Source organism: Lynx rufus, unplaced genomic scaffold (assembly GCF_022079265.1).
Source record: "Lynx rufus isolate CCGP_SWC_20201006 ecotype Redwood Valley unplaced genomic scaffold, mLynRuf1.p SCAF_2, whole genome shotgun sequence".
NCBI classification, from domain to species: Eukaryota; Metazoa; Chordata; class Mammalia; order Carnivora; family Felidae; genus Lynx; species Lynx rufus.
Genome location: NW_025814834.1, coordinates 56,869,778 through 56,885,563, shown reverse-complemented (window position 1 = coordinate 56,885,563; position 15,786 = coordinate 56,869,778). Strand labels below are relative to the sequence as shown.

At 40.9% G+C, this 15,786-nt stretch overlaps 1 pseudogene; it reads right to left on the bottom strand.

Annotated features, from left to right (window-relative positions):
* Positions 1–1,014: 1,014 nt before the first annotated feature.
* LOC124514188 (tissue alpha-L-fucosidase-like) lies at positions 1,015–14,929 on the bottom strand (annotated as a pseudogene).
* Positions 14,930–15,786: the final 857 nt, after the last annotated feature.

Below are 15,786 nucleotides of genomic sequence, written 5' to 3'. Positions count from 1 at the left end.
ATATTCTTTTTTTTTTTTTTTTTTTAATTTTTTTTTTTTTCAACGTTTATTTATTTTTGGGACAGAGAGAGAGACAGAGCATGAACGGGGGAGGGGCAGAGAGAGAGGGAGACACAGAATCGGAAACAGGCTCCAGGCTCTGAGCCATCAGCCCAGAGCCTGACGCGGGGCTCGAACTCCCGGACCGCGGGATCGTGACCTGGCTGAAGTCGGACGCTTAACCGACTGCGCCACCCAGGCGCCCCTGCATATGAAATATTCTTGACAAAATAATTGAATCTGAATTTTATCAAGCCTCTAGATCTAATTGCCAATTTAGAGTTTACAATGACAGAATAACACAATAAATAGGGACACAGTCAACAAAATCCAAACTGTTGGAAACTCCAAGACAAACAGCCAATTTCTTCAACAACAAAAACTGCAAGGGAAAAAAAAGAGAAGAGATGATAGGGAAATATATAAATTTTTGACATGCAAATGTATTTATTTGATCATATGTTAAAGGGCAGGAAAGAATCACATCCAGTTTTTAAAACAGTATCCCTGTAAACAGACTGAAATTCAGAGCGACTAGTTTTCTTTAGAAACTTCTAAAGATCGAAGATAAGAAGTCTAGAAGCCTTTTCCTTCCCCTCCAGGCTCTTCCACACTTGGGATGAGGGGAAAGAGTTTGGTGACAGTTGATGCTAAATAAATAGCATATGGTGGAGCTTTCCAAACTCTTTCTGTCCCCTCTCATAGGCAACAGGGTGACTTGGCTTATTCTTTAACTAAAGTCATCAAGTAAGCAAGAAAATAGAGAGCAGTTTCCATTCAGATAATTTCCAGAAGTAGGAATGGATAAACTCAGAGCTTAACTGTTCAGTCCTTTCTTTTGCCACCCAGAGTGAGGAGCTCAGATACTTGGTCAATTGAGACATCAATCTAATGCTTTCAGTTCCTTTGATTACAATGTGTTGGAAAAGCCATCTCTGGAGAGGGAAGAAAAGTTAGCTTATTACAATTATGGCCCTATACAAGGAAAATCAAAGCAGCAAACAGCAGGCAGTGTCCCTTTCCTCTTGAACTCCAATAATCGGCTTCAAACTCAACTGGGAGAGCAGATGGTGAGGTCAGAAAAATGAGGAAAACTTTATACAGATCTGTGGACCACTCCAGATCTTCTTGGATTCCCAACACCCTTAACTTTGTAATCTATCTTGATTACTTGAGGGATTGAAGCTTTCGGACTCCATTTTTTGACCAGTGCAGTAAAATGGCATACATAGATGATCCTTTTAAGGTATACTGTGTTATTTTCTGATTGCACCCTCCAGGATTTAGATGCATAAATAGCCTCCCCTTTGATGGCTAATAAGTGAATATTGCAGCAAGAAGCCTTTCTTGGAAGATTGGAACGATCAGTCCACCTTTAGCTGGTTCATCATTGAGAAGATAGTTGCTTCCCAACCCTACTGTCTAAACCAGTGCTGAAATGGTTTCCAATTCACTTGTAATATAAAGACATGGCCCTGTCACGATGATAATTCCAGGATGCCTTGTGGATGGTGGTGCACATCTCCCATTTGTGATCTAGTAACCTTCCTGGCTTGAATTTGTCCTGACAGTTGTAGTAACATCCATGGTAACAGGAGCATTTCCAACCCCATGGATCATTTACCTTCATCCTTGACAGGGCTATCATCGAAGAGCCAAGAAAGAAAATTTGTAGAGTTGCAATAAGTATTAGGGTATTCTAATTCTCCATCAGACCAACAGGTTAAAAATAAGGTCAAATAGCTCTGGCATCTTTTTCACACTGACAAAATGCTGTGTTCTGAAGCCATTTTTCTTACAAAATAGATAGAGGGGATGGAACCATTCTGAGAGTAAGTGAAAGACTCCACGGCTTACGTTCCTCTTCTGGACATCTGTTCCCATTCATCAACTCAGCAGAATACGATGGGGATGGGGTTCCAGATCCTGGGAGCTCCAGCCGCAAGACACAGGACTTGGCCGGTTTGTGAAACCTTTGTGATGCTCCATGGTCAGAACTTCCTACTGGCCACATGGCTTGGAGAAGTCAGCCCACTCATCAGGGTGGAAGAGGTGTGCGGGGAATGGTGGTCCCAAGTCCACGTGGCTACAGCTGGGCTGGTAGTTGTCTGTCCTGAGGCGCTGGTACTGGGGCTGCTGCTCCCCCATCTGGTGCCACCAGGACCACTTGTTGCTCCAGGCCAGCTTCGAGAACACACCCCCAGGGTACTAACTCCCCGAACTTTGCTTTGCAGAACAAATCTAGAGTCAAGATTCAGCCAGTTCAGGGCACAGCAGCGCGGCTGCACTGAGCTCCCAGTCAATGCCCACCTGGCCCATGACCTCCTCCCCAGAGCCCTGATACCTGTCAAAAAACTCAGAGAGACTTTTTTTAAATTTTCTTTTCTTTTTTCTTTCTTTTTTAATTTAAATTTTAGTTAACATACAGTGCAACATTGGTTTCAGAAGTAGAATTCAGTGATTTGTCACTTACATGCAACACCCAGTGCTCATCATTAACAAGTGTCCTCCTTAATGCCCTTCAACTATCTAGCCCATCCCCCCACCTGCCTCCCCTCCAGAAACCTTCACTTTGTTTTCTATCATTAAGAGTCTCTTGTGGTTTGTTCCCTCTCATCTCTCCCCATCTTCCTATATGTTCATCTGTTTTGTTTCTTAAATTCCACATAAGAGTGAAGTTATAGGGTATTTGTCTTTCTGTGACCAACTTATTTCGCTTAGCATAATACACTCTAGCACCATCCACGTCATTGTAAATGGCAAGATTTTTTTCTTTTTGATGGCCGAGTAATATTCCACTGTGTGTGTGTGTGTGTGTGTGTGTGTGTGTGTCTTGCAATTTGTTTATCTCTTAATTAGTCATTGGACATTTGGGTTCTCTCCATAGTTGGGCTATTATTGACAATGTTGCTATAAACATTGGGGTGCCTGTACCCCTATGAATCTCTACTTTTGCATCCTTTGGGTAAATAGTAACAGTGCAATTACTGGATTTCAGGGTGTTCTATTTTTAGTTTTTTGAGGAACCTTCATACTGTTCTCCAGAGTGGGTGCACCAGTTTGCATTCCCACCGGCAGTACAAGAGGGTAAAATAAAAAAATTTTGTAAGAGTGAGACAGAGAGTGCACACGAGTTGGGGAGGGAGGGGGAGAATTTTAAGCAGGTTGCACATGCAGCACAAAACCTTACACAGGGCTCAATCTTCTGACCAAAATCAAGAGTCAGATGCTTAAGCAACTGAGCCACCCAGGCTCAATTGCAGCCCTCAATTAGGAGATACTTAATTCAACAATCCTAATGAATGGACCCTGTGTGGAACCTGACCCAAGCAAAACAAATGCTTTGTTATGTTGTTTTGTTTGAAGGAAAACAGGACCAGTATAGTGTTCATAGAAGGAAACCCAGAAGAACCGGGAGCCTTGAGGAAGAGAGGTTGGGAGTGAAAGCCAAGGAGGCGACCATGGGACCTCCTCTCTGCCATACCCACCTCAACCTCATTTAGATCTTGTCTCCAATTAGCCCCTCAATGAAATGTTTTGGTTTAAGTAGAATCTTAGAATAGGGATCCAGAAAAAGATCAGCTCTATTAAACCATGCCCTCCAACTCAACTAGAGATAAAACAAGAGAGAAAGGAGACATATCTCCAAATTCAATTCGATCTTCAGTTATGCTTTATAGAGAACTTATGTCATTCACAAAAGAGATGTAGCTTCCCCAGGGGAGACAGCAGGTGCACGTTTTCTCTCAAGGCTATTTAATTGCTGTCAGGAAGACATATGATTAACAAAACCAAATGCTGAAAATATGAAGTAGAGACAATTTTAAAGTTGTTTATATAGTTGATTACAGTATATCATACAATGTGTTTATATGCCATAAACCTGCCTATCACAAACTGTTTCCACACCTGTGCATCTGCACTCAACAGCCTACTGCTTCACTGTGCATAAATTCCCAGCTGAGAGAATGGCCAGCACCCAGGAGAACAGTTTTCCTTCATGGCCTCTCAGTCACCTTCTGCACACCAGCTTCACACCGGGGAAGCTGAGGCCCGAGGCCTGGTGACCGCCAGCGTCCTCGACTGTGGTGAGAGGCCTCTGACCTCCACAAAATGACAGGCCTTTGGGGTTTCTCACTGTCCTTTAAGATATTGCTGTTCAAAACGAGGCCCGCTATTGTAATCTTGGTTACTGTTCAGAGATGAGACAAACACAGCATCGAGAGGAAACATTTCAAATGTGGAGAGACATTTGGCAGGAGGAGGTTACGTCTGTTGAATCTAATAAAAAATGGGACTTGAATTTTGTGTATATTGGTTTTATATTCCATTTTAACTTATTTTTATTGCACCTTACAAAATATCAGGCTGTGGCAGATTGGAAATTTAAAAACAACAACAACAACAACAACAACAACAAAACTTACCTTTCACCATACATAATTTGAGAAGCACTGCCTTAGAGTGATGGCCCCCATGCACGCTACATCCCAAAGCTTCCCTGTGACACTCTGACAGTTCCCAAGAGGCAGCCAATGGCAAAAATGTGGACCTAGAAAGATGGTCTTCTGAAGGGTCAAAGGGCCACTCATAGATGAGAAGCAAAAGTCAAATCTGCACATGGGTTAGGTCCACACCAGGGGTTGGTAGATCTCATGAAACCAGTCCAACTGACCCCTGGTCGCAGGATAACACTTAGCCTTTCCAAGAGTAAGAGCGTAGTAATGGTGGAAATAGAAGCAGCAGTGGCCAATAGACTTACATAGGTAGCAATAGAAGCAGCAGTGGCCAAGACTTACATAGGACTTAACCATGATGCCACTACCATCCTAAATACCTTACATATACCAAATGACGAGTGGTGCCTCTCTTTGGAGTGACGTATATGCATGTCGACACGCATACACTGGGAAGCATAGCGTCACGTCTGTTTACAGTGATTCCTTACACAGCCCTGAAAATTTGCTAATGACTGACCCCTTATTTGAATATGTTAAGACATCATGACAAATATACTAGAGACACTAATCAAAGAATAGAACAATAATATCCAGTAATAACTCCAATAAATAGGAAGTTTGTGTTCAGATATTCATCATAGAGCTCAGCTGGAAAAAAATGTTAATGCAGAAATAGCATCCAATCTTGGAAAGTAGGGGGATAGTTTGAGCTATGTTTTCACTTTTTTGTTGTTGCACTTGGAAATTCTCAGGCAGGAAACAGAGATTCAAAAAATACACGTAAGAGGCAAAGACAACAACACAGCAAAACTTGCTTCCCAGCACAGAGACATTATCTAGTACCCAGTCTTTCATTTACTAGTTCTCCCCACCCACCCAGAAAGGTTATGAGACTGAGGCACAGTTCAGATATTTCTGTACTCTTTGCCCCAATGTTGAGGTTTAATAAATGTTCACATTTTATGAAGCCCGTATTTCACAAGCAGAATCTATCTGCCCTTTGAGAATGAGCCTTCTTTGCCTCTTACATCTGCCCTCTCCTGGAATCTCTGCTACATCCAGGGCTACCCCACTGCTGTGGGCAGCGAGATTCCCTGCTTGGGTTTGGAGTGGTCAGAATATGTTCATCACACACAGGTTTTCAGTCCATCTTTGTAGGGAGGGATCAAGGAGTTCACCCTGGTGAAACATAAGTAGAGGAAAAATTAGCTCCTCCCTCATGTTTCCATGGCCCTTATCCCTCCTTGGGTTCTGGGCATGAGCTGAGGCTTGACTTTGTGGGGTTAATGGATGTTCCCAAACCAACATGAACATACATGGAGATGTTTTCTCCCAACTGACTAAAATCTCTCCTTCTTCCCACCAATTTAAAACCTAGTGGGAAAATGGTAATGCTAAAGGCCAATCAATTAATATTCATTGGAATCCCATAACATTCCAAAGCCATGATTCCTGCCCCTAATGAACCATGAATCTCAAGAGATTCTTCTCCACATTAACTCTCTGTGCCCTTCAAGATGAGGTCATGGGTGTAGGCGTCCTCCTGAAGATAGAGAAGAGAAAGAGAGAGCCTCCCAGGCAACTGGGTGAAAGACACAAGGTGAATTAGTGAAAAGGCAAGAAGAGAAGGATATCTGTTACTTAGTGGGGATGTTTCCAGGACAAAAAGTCCCAATGTATTTTTTTGTGTTATTTCTTATGTCTCTGTAGTAATAAGAAGTAGGATGATTCCATATAAAGTGCCTTCAAAAACTTGTTGGCGTGTCTGGCTGGGTCAGTCACTGGAATGTGCAACTCTTAATCTCGGGTCATGAGTTCAAGCCCCACACTGAGTGTAAAGATTACTTAAGATTACTCATCATTTTTACCTTCCCAACAAGAGATGACAAGGATATTAATATCTCCATTTTAAAGATAAGGACACCAAAACTCAGGAAGAATAAGTCTTTGTTCCCACAGTCATACATATTGGAGCAGAGCCAGCACCTTAATCGAAGTTCTGCTCAGTATTCTTTTGGGTGCCTGGTTGGCTCAATCTGTAGAACATGTGACTTTTGATCTTGGGGTCGTGTGTTCAAGCCCCATGTTGGGTGTGGAGCCTACTTTAAAAAAATAAAATGAAATAATAAATAAACTCTTAAGCTCAGTGCTCTTTTACCATCATAGCTGCGCTTATGATCTTTCCCTGGATTTCATATATCAAAAACTGAATTCTTTATTATTCCTATAAATGTTTCTTCTCTCAACTTCTGTATAAGTCTGGGAGTTATCTTTGATACTTCATTCTCTGTCACTTTCCCAAACCCAACCCATCACCAACTTTTGGCAATTTTACCTCCAAACCCCCCTCTTGCTACTTCTAGCTACACTGCATGGGTCAAGCACTCTGGTCACTTATTTGTTAAATGCATGTCAAAGTGGAATGAGTCCAATTAAGAATGTCACCAGGAAGACAAAGTAGTTGGGAGATGAGCTGGAATCCATTTATTTATTTATTTATTTATTTATTTATTTATTTAGAAGACACAAGTGAGGGAGGGGCAGATAGAGAGAGGAGAGAGAGAGAATCCCACGAGGAGCAGAGAAAGAGAGGGAGAGAGAGAGAAGCGGGGTTCCACCTCACCCAAAGTGGGGCTCCACCTCAACCAACACAGGGCTCGAACTCATGAACTGTTAGATCATGACCTGTGCCAAAGTCAGATGCTTAACTGACTGAGCCACCCAGGTGTCCCTGGATTTCCTTTTAAAAATAAGATTTTTTAGAAGTTTCTTCAAAAGAAAATAAGGAAAAATTAAGCTTGAGGTTCACCATATTTCACTTGGTTATATTGGGAAGGATAAGTTGTAGCCATGGTAGTCTGAAATTTGCAGTTTAACTTCTCTGAGTGCAACTGAGATCTTTTCTGGAACAGGACAGTTTCAACCAAATGCATTGTGGTTTAATAACAAAAACAAGTAATGCTTTAGATGATCTACTTAATCACACTCAAAGCTGGGAAAAAATACTCCTACAATTTTATGGATTGATGTGTATTTATTTTTGAGAGAGAGAGACAGACAGATTGCAAGCCGGGGAGGGGCAGAGAGAGAGGGAGACAGAATCCGAAGCAGGCTTCAGGCTCTGAGCTGTCAGCACAGAGCCCGATGCGGGGCTTGAACTCAGGAACTGTGAGACCATGACCTGAGCTGAAGTTGGATGCTTAACTGTCTGAGCCACCCAGGCGCTCCTATAATTTTATGGATTGAAAACTGAGGTACAGAGAGGCAAAGTGACTTGCCCAGGGTTACACACCAACTAAGACTAGAATCCAGAATACCCACACCTACATAGGTGTTTTTCCCCTGTCGGCTCTGTTAACCTCTTTGATGCATTCTGTTCTCATATTTTAATGCTACATCAACTCAAACAATAAAAGGACAGTAAAAGGAATGTGAAGGGCATTCACAGGTTTAAGCTGAAGTCTGTGGCACAAACAACATGGCCCAGAGACTGAAGTTCTTCTATTGTTGTTCTAGAGACAGTGTGTGTGCTCCAGAAAATCAAAAGCAAAGACCTTAGTAAGAAATTGTCTTAAAGGACAAGAGTGTTAAAAATAACTATAGCTACAATAATTTGGCAATGAATACACAATATTAAAAGAGGTAAGTTGTGATATCAGAAACATAAAAGGGAGGAGTAAAAGGGTAGTTTTTGTATGTAATCCAAATTTGGTTGTTAATATAAAATAGACCGTTACATCTATAAGATGTTTTATGTAAGCCTCAAGATAACCAGAAAGCAAAAACCTCCAGTACATTCACAAAAGATAAAGAGAAGGGAATCAAAGCAGTCCACTGTGGAAAGCCATCAGTTCACAAGGAAAGGCAGCAAGAGGGGTAGAAAGGAACAGTGGGACTACAAAGCAGCCAGAAAACAATAAGATAGCAATAGTAAGTCCTTACCTATCAGTAAGTACTCTAACATAAATGGATTAAATTTTCCAATCAAAAGGCATAGAGTTTCTGGGTGGATTAAAAAAAAAAAAAACCACCAACTATATGCTGCCTGTAAGAGACAAAGTTCATACTACCCAGAGCCATCTATAGATCCAATGCAAACTCTATCAAAATTCTATTGGCATTTTTCAAGAAATAAAAAAAAAAAATCCTAAAGTTCATGTGGAACCATAAAAGATCCTGAATAGCCAAAGTAATGTTGAAAATGAAGAACAAAGCTGAAGGCATCATCCTTCCTGATTTCAAACAAGATTACAAAACTATAGGAATCAAAACAGTATGGTGCTTGCATGAAAACAGACACATAGACCAATGGAATAGAATAGAGAGTCAGAAATAACCCCTTGCATGTAGAGTTGACTAATATTTGACAAGGGAGCCAACAATACTCAATACAGAAAGATAGTCTCTTTAATAAGTGGTGCTGGGAAAACTAAGATAATCACATGCAACAGAATGAAATTGGGCCCCTATCTTATACCATACACAAAGATTAACTCAAAATGAGTTAAGGACTTAAACAGAAGAATGGAAACCATAAAATTCCTAGAGGAAAGCATGGGGGAAATCTCCTTGACACTGGTCGTGGCAATAATTTTTTGGATATGACACCAAAAGTATAAGCAACAAATGCAAAAATTAATAGTGGGACTCATTAAACTAAAAAGTTTCTGCACAGAAAGAGAAACAACCAACAAAATAAGAAGGCAACCTATGAAATGGGAGAAAATATTTGCAAATCATATATCTGGTAAGTGATTAAAATCCAAAATACATAAAGAACTCATGCAATTCAATAGCAAAACAAAACAAAACAAAAATCCAATTTCAAATGGGCAAAGGAACTGAATAGATATTTTCCAAAGAGGATATACAAATAGCCAACAGGTACAGGAAAAGACGCTCAATAGCACTAATCATCAGGAAAATACAAATCAAAACTACAAGGAGCTATCACCTCTCACCTTTAGGTGGCAATCATCAAAAAGACAAGAAATAACAAGTGTTGATGAGAATGTGGAAAAAAGGGAACCTCTGTGCACTGTTGGTGGGAATGTAAATGAATACAGCCACTATGGAAAACAATATAGAGGTTTCTTACAAAATTAAAAATAGAACTGCATATGATCAGCAATCCCCCTTCAAGGTATATATTCAAAGGAAATGAAAATAGGGTCTCGAAGAGATACCTGCACTCCCATGTTCACTGCAGCGTTATTCACTATAGCCAACTCATGGAAACACTCCAAGTGTCCATCAAAGGATGAATGGATAAAGATGCGGTATATGTATATACTGTATACAATGGAATACCATTCAGCTAAGAGAAAGAAGGAAATCCTGCCTTTGCAAAAAACATGGATGCACCTTGAAGGCATTATGCTCAGTGAGATACATCAAACAGAGAAAGACAAATCCTGCATGGTATCCCTCAAATGCAGAATCTTAAAAAAAAAAAATCAAACTTACAGACACAGGGAGTAGAATGGTAGTTACCAGGGGCTGGTGCATGGGGAATGGAAAGATGTTGGTCAAAGGGTACAAACTTGCAGTTATAAGACGACTAGGCTTAGACGGATCTAATGTTCAGCCTGGTGATTATAGTTAACCACACCGTATTATATACCTGAAAGCTTCTTAGAGAGTAGACCTTACAGGCTGTTGCCTCACAAAAAGAAATGGCAATCGCGTGAAGTGATAGAGGCGTTCACTGATGCCACGATGGTAGTGATTTCCCAGTATAAATATCTCAAACAAATATGTCATACGCCCTTAAACCTATACAACGTTATATATCAATTATATCTCAATAAATCTGGGGAAAAAGATCTTTCCTTTATTGGTAAAATGACAATTGTACAGGGAAAAACTCACAATGACATATTTCCATAACACTCTCTTACACACTGGTTCTTTTTGCACCGGATGTAAATGCTTCTTCAACTGACTGTTAATGTTACCGATCTCCTCTCTTCAAAATCTTTTCAAAATATGGTCCTTCTTGGAATCAAAAGCCATATATTCTAAAGAAACTCAAGAAGGAATCTAAAGGAATTTTTCCAATTTACTGTTCTATATAGGTTGAGTTGGGTCACTACAAAATAAAATCTTTTTTGGTCAGCTCTGGGTAACCTAGGCAAAGTATTTCTTTTCTCCCCACATGTATGTTGTTGAAAAATCTGCCATAAGCTTCCCCAAAGCTGGGTCTTAATGCTAAAGTACACTTGTAGAACTGCAAAGATAATAAGAAAAAAAAAATCTGTCAGTGATGTAGACGAAAATGAATGTTAGAGCCATTCCCATGCAGCAGAGAAAGACTCCAATGTTTACATAATCCCAGCGTGCATGTGTGGCTTCTTCTACATTTCCCTGCTAAAACTCATCTGGCTTTGCTCAAGATCTCAAATGCAGTGAATGTGAGGCAGCACCTAATATTTATTCATGCCATTGTCAAGAGCATCTTTGCAGTTCTTGCCAAGGTCTGCCGTTGAATATGTTTATCCAGCTGCGTGGCAAAAGCATAATACACAGTCATCATTTTACTCAGTCACCTACTCAATAGTTTCTTCTATGATTAAATTAACTCATAAATATTACACTTTTAATGCCAGAAGGCCATGGTTCATCCGGCCGGTTGAATACTTGTTTGTCCATTTTCTAATATTGCTGGGCACCCATTTATTTCATGATGGAGTCTGAAACAGTGAATATCATTGCAATTACTTAATATGCACAATAAACAGAGCAGGATGCTTCCATGCGCTCCTTTGCTAGGTAGTGCAAGGCCACTGGAAGAAATTTTGTAAAAAGCACCAAGGACCTGTGGGAGCTGTGTTGGAAATGGTTTTGGTGTGTATGAGCAAATGTGCTCTGACTGCTTAACACAAAGGACAGAAATGTTGGTTCTGTTTGCAACTGGCACCATCTCTTGCTCAACCAAGGAGGGTCTCAAATAAACACACACACCTGGCCTTGCTCACGCTCAGTTCATTACCAGACTGTGCTCATGAGCCCTGCAGGCACTTGCCACGTACTGTGACATTTTGAGACTTCTTTCTCTAACATCCACCTGAACTTCTTTCTCTGAACTTCTTTCTCTAACATCCACACGCGGTCTGGCTGTTTAAAGCAGCCTACAGAAGGTCTCACACACTCATCTTCATATTAGTCAAGGGATTACAGCTTAAGGGCAAAAGTCTGCCTTTGCCCTCCAATGCCAGCCCTGGTGTCAGCAACACAATATGCATCTGCAAAGATACGTGGCCCTGGAGGCAAGAGCCACATGCTGCAGGACCCTTCTCAAATCACCTCCTGAATGAAATATTTATAGCTGGCACTGCAGGGCAGTTAGCTTTTCCAGAATTATATCCAAATTTGCACTATCATTCTGGGAATAGCCTTGGTTAGCAATTGCTCATAATGTCAACGCTTTTGGAAACTTTTTACAGTCATTTTATTGTTTTTATTTCAAAAATAAAACTTAAAAGAGCTTGAAAAGTAGGTTTTTAGATGATCACGCAATGGCCTGATTTCAGGGGTTTCAGTTCTGTGCATTTTACTTTATGTGCACCTACTGAAATTAACCAAAATTAATCCATATTTGAACAAAGACTGTGGATACAAATGAGCCCTAACTTCCGAGACTACTCGGTGCAGAGCACTAGCTGAAGCGTTTGGAATGCATTGGCCCTGGGAGGCGAAGTTATAGCAAACAACATATGGGCTTTAAAACTGGAACTATCCAAGACAGAACAAGAAAGCTATTTTCACTTTCTTGTTCCTTTTTTTCCCCCCTCCAGAAGATGAATGATTTCTAATCACATTTTATTTTCATCTTTAGAGCTGGATCCCAGAAGAGCCAGGTCGGTTTGAAACTGCTGGTGAGTGTGCAGCCCAGTCCAATGATTACCTAATGCGTTTGTGTCATCTGCTTTTCCTTGTTGTGTGAAAACACACTAAGGAAATGTGTAAGTCCACTGAATTGTTCCCAACTCTTTTATTCACCTTGCAGCATGCTAGTTCCTTCCCTTGGCACTGATATCATTATGCATTTGTCAAAGATAGACTGTCATTTTAGGGCCTCTATTATGTGCAAGAATTGGCAGCAAATTTTGCCACTGGGACTTGCTTATATCCTCTGTATGTTATTGTACTTCTTTGGCATTCAGTAAATTCCATACACCCACTTCTTTGATGTTCATTCCAGCCCCTAAATGTGGAAACAATGACTGAAATTTTGGATCAAAGCATCCGTTGATGGCAGGCACACAGCTCTCTGCTCGTTCCCTAAAACATAGAGTACCCCCAACCCCCATACAGGATCTAGACCAATGGTCCTCCAAGAACAGCTCTGGCTGCTGCAGTGCAAAGGCAGAAGAGGAAGTTAGAGACAACTCCAAGGTTTTAAGAAAAAGAAAGAGATGAAACAAGATGGCAAAATTGAAGTTCATGATCATTTCTAACCACAGAGAAAGCTAAGGACTGTTCCAATTGGTTCATCTGTTGCCCCCACCCCCCTCAGCCCTGCCCCCGTCGGTCTAGCCTAGTCTAGCACTTCTCCTGAGCCAGGCTTTTTTTCAGGTTTGGAAAAGTCTCTAGATCTAATTTCTGTATAACGTCAGCTACACTAGATGGCTCAGATTTTTTAAAACAACTTTTTAAAAGAAGAATTAAAGGGCCCATGAATTAAGGAATTATAAAAGTAATTGACAAAAAAAAAAAAAAACCCAGAACACCAAAATTTTAGTGAGTTACTTTTGCAAACTAGAATTCGCTGTCTGGAACACATTTCCAATGTTTGCTTTTGCTTTACTCCTGGGATGCCAGTGTAAATAATTACTTCATTCAATTTATTTCACAGGTCAACTTTGACTCATAAAAGCATTAAAGCAGGTAACCCCCTAGGGATGTTGAGAAGACAGATGAGCAAATAGATATGAAACTGTTATAAGCTCTTTGAGGGGGAAAAAAAAGACACTTTATAAATCCAGGGTATTTTATGGTTATGTTTTCACTTCACTCCATTTGGTATCCAGAATGTGTTAGTTATAATTAATATACAATGTTGGGAACTATTATAAAAGTACCATATTCCTTTTAAGTATAGTGAAGAAGATAATTGTGTTTGGGGAATTTCATCCTGTATAAATTAGAAGAATTCCCAGGAGAGTGCCATAATTGAGAATTGGGCTGACTGCACTGAATGGAGAAGAGAGTTGTCTTAGCATGGTAGCATGTGCTCAATCAAACCGTAGAGTGCCAAGGAGGTAACATAACAGCCCTTAAAACATCCATTTCAGATTGCCTAAGTGGAAAGTTTTTACAGCCAGACGTATGCAACAGTGACATCCAGCGGTTGCAGAGATAATTACAAGTTGTGTCTCATTTTAGAATATAAAATGTTTCATATCATAATCAAATGTTTTGTATTGTCAAATGTTGTTACAGTCTTTTTCTGGTCACAGTGTAAGTCCATAATGCAGGCTAGATTTCCAGTGAAGCTAAATTTACTGTTTATTTACTAAGTAGTTTCCAAAGTCGGTTGTTTCATTATTATTTTGCTGCCTTTTTAATTTTACTAAAATTATAGCAGGTCTACTCTCCAAGCCTCTCTCTGACCCTCCTAAACACACTTAAATATTTTTTCAAGGATAAATGAGACTTTGCGTATTCTGCACACCCAGCAAAAATGGAGGCTGTGCTTGACTCCATTGTTAAACACTCCAGGGAAGGCATGTGTGACCCTGAATAATTTCATTGTTGTGGAATTGCTCTAAGAAATTCATTACGATTTTTTCCAAGTCATTGAAGAAGAGAAAGAAGGAGAGGAAAGAGGAGAAAAGGAAAGGAAAATGAAGGAGAGAAGGGGAAAAGGAAGGGAGGAAGGAAGGAAGGAAGGAAGGAAGGAAGGAAGGAAGGAAGGGCAGGATGGAGGGAGGGAGGGAAGGAGGGAAGACGGAGAGAAGCAGGAAGAATGGAGAGAAAGGAAGGAAGACAAAGAAGAAAGAGAGGAAGGAAGAAGAGGGAAGAAAGAACAGGACTACCCTTTGATCTTTAATAAGTTTTGGTAATGGGTGCATTAATGTGATAAAATATCTAAAGAGGGAATTCAAAGAGCTGTTAGCCTCAAAATTTTTTTCATTTTAAATTGCATTCTTTCAATTGGCAGGCAGCTAAGACTATTAGTAATAATAATAATAATAATAATAATAATAATTTTCATTTAAAAATATCCCAGAAGAGCCACTGCTGCTTAGAAGTACCTAGAACAATGCCGCTTATGAAGCACCCCCTCTGCCATACTGGGCAAGAACTCGACAGAAGCCTGTTAGGTCACCTCAGCCTGTACATTATTTACATCCACAGCAATGCTGAGCACATCAGGTGACTGCTTACCAACTTGCCAGGCGGCACGCCTTCAGAGAAACCGTCATCTTGTGGCAAGCTGTTTCTCCATCTTAGACTCCCTTATGTTGGGGTTTTTCTCTTCAACTGCCTGCCTCTTTAAAGTCAAGATGGGAAGAACTTGAAACTGCCCTCTTTCACTTCTTCCTTGTTAGAGGAGGGGGAAAAAATCAAACAAAACAGACAAAATATCTACCCAACTCCAGCGAAAAAAAATCAAGACATAACTCCATAAAACGTGCCAATTGCCCTTTAGCTAATACACTCCCATTGTTTGGTGGAACATCATAGAAACTGTTGCATCGAAGGAGCCTGTGTGCGTGAAACCCGTGATTTGCACGAAGCAAAGAGCGCTAGGACAAAGACATGGGGATGGTCTCTGCAAGGAAAGTCTGGGAAATGATTCCCATTTGTGTCAGAGAGAGTTAGGGGAGATGTGCATTGAAACAGACCAGGTAAATCTACAGCCTTAAGCCAGGTTTGTTTGCTTTTCCAAGGCCTTTGAACTGCATGCTGGCCTATGCAGATTCTGAAGAGAAAGAATGCCGTGCTCCCACCACTACTCTCCCAGTATCTTCACCTGGAGATTCCTCTGCCCTGTTGCTTCTCCCAGAACCTTTCACAGCAGGGCTTCGTGGGGGACATAGGGAGAATTAGCGTGCCCAGGTCTCACCTCCCCTTGGAGTTCTGCGAGAAACTGGTGGGGCCAGCTCTTATTTTGTGCTCCCAGGAAGCCCAGTTTGATGGTTTCTACAGTGAAGTCCGGGGTCCCTCCAGAGCGAAGGTAGAACTTTCCCTTAACATGCCCGGGCTTCCTGCACCAAGGTTGCTTCAGCCACCGCATTACCAGCTCTTGCCAGTCCGAGGAGCAAGAGGCTGGCATGAG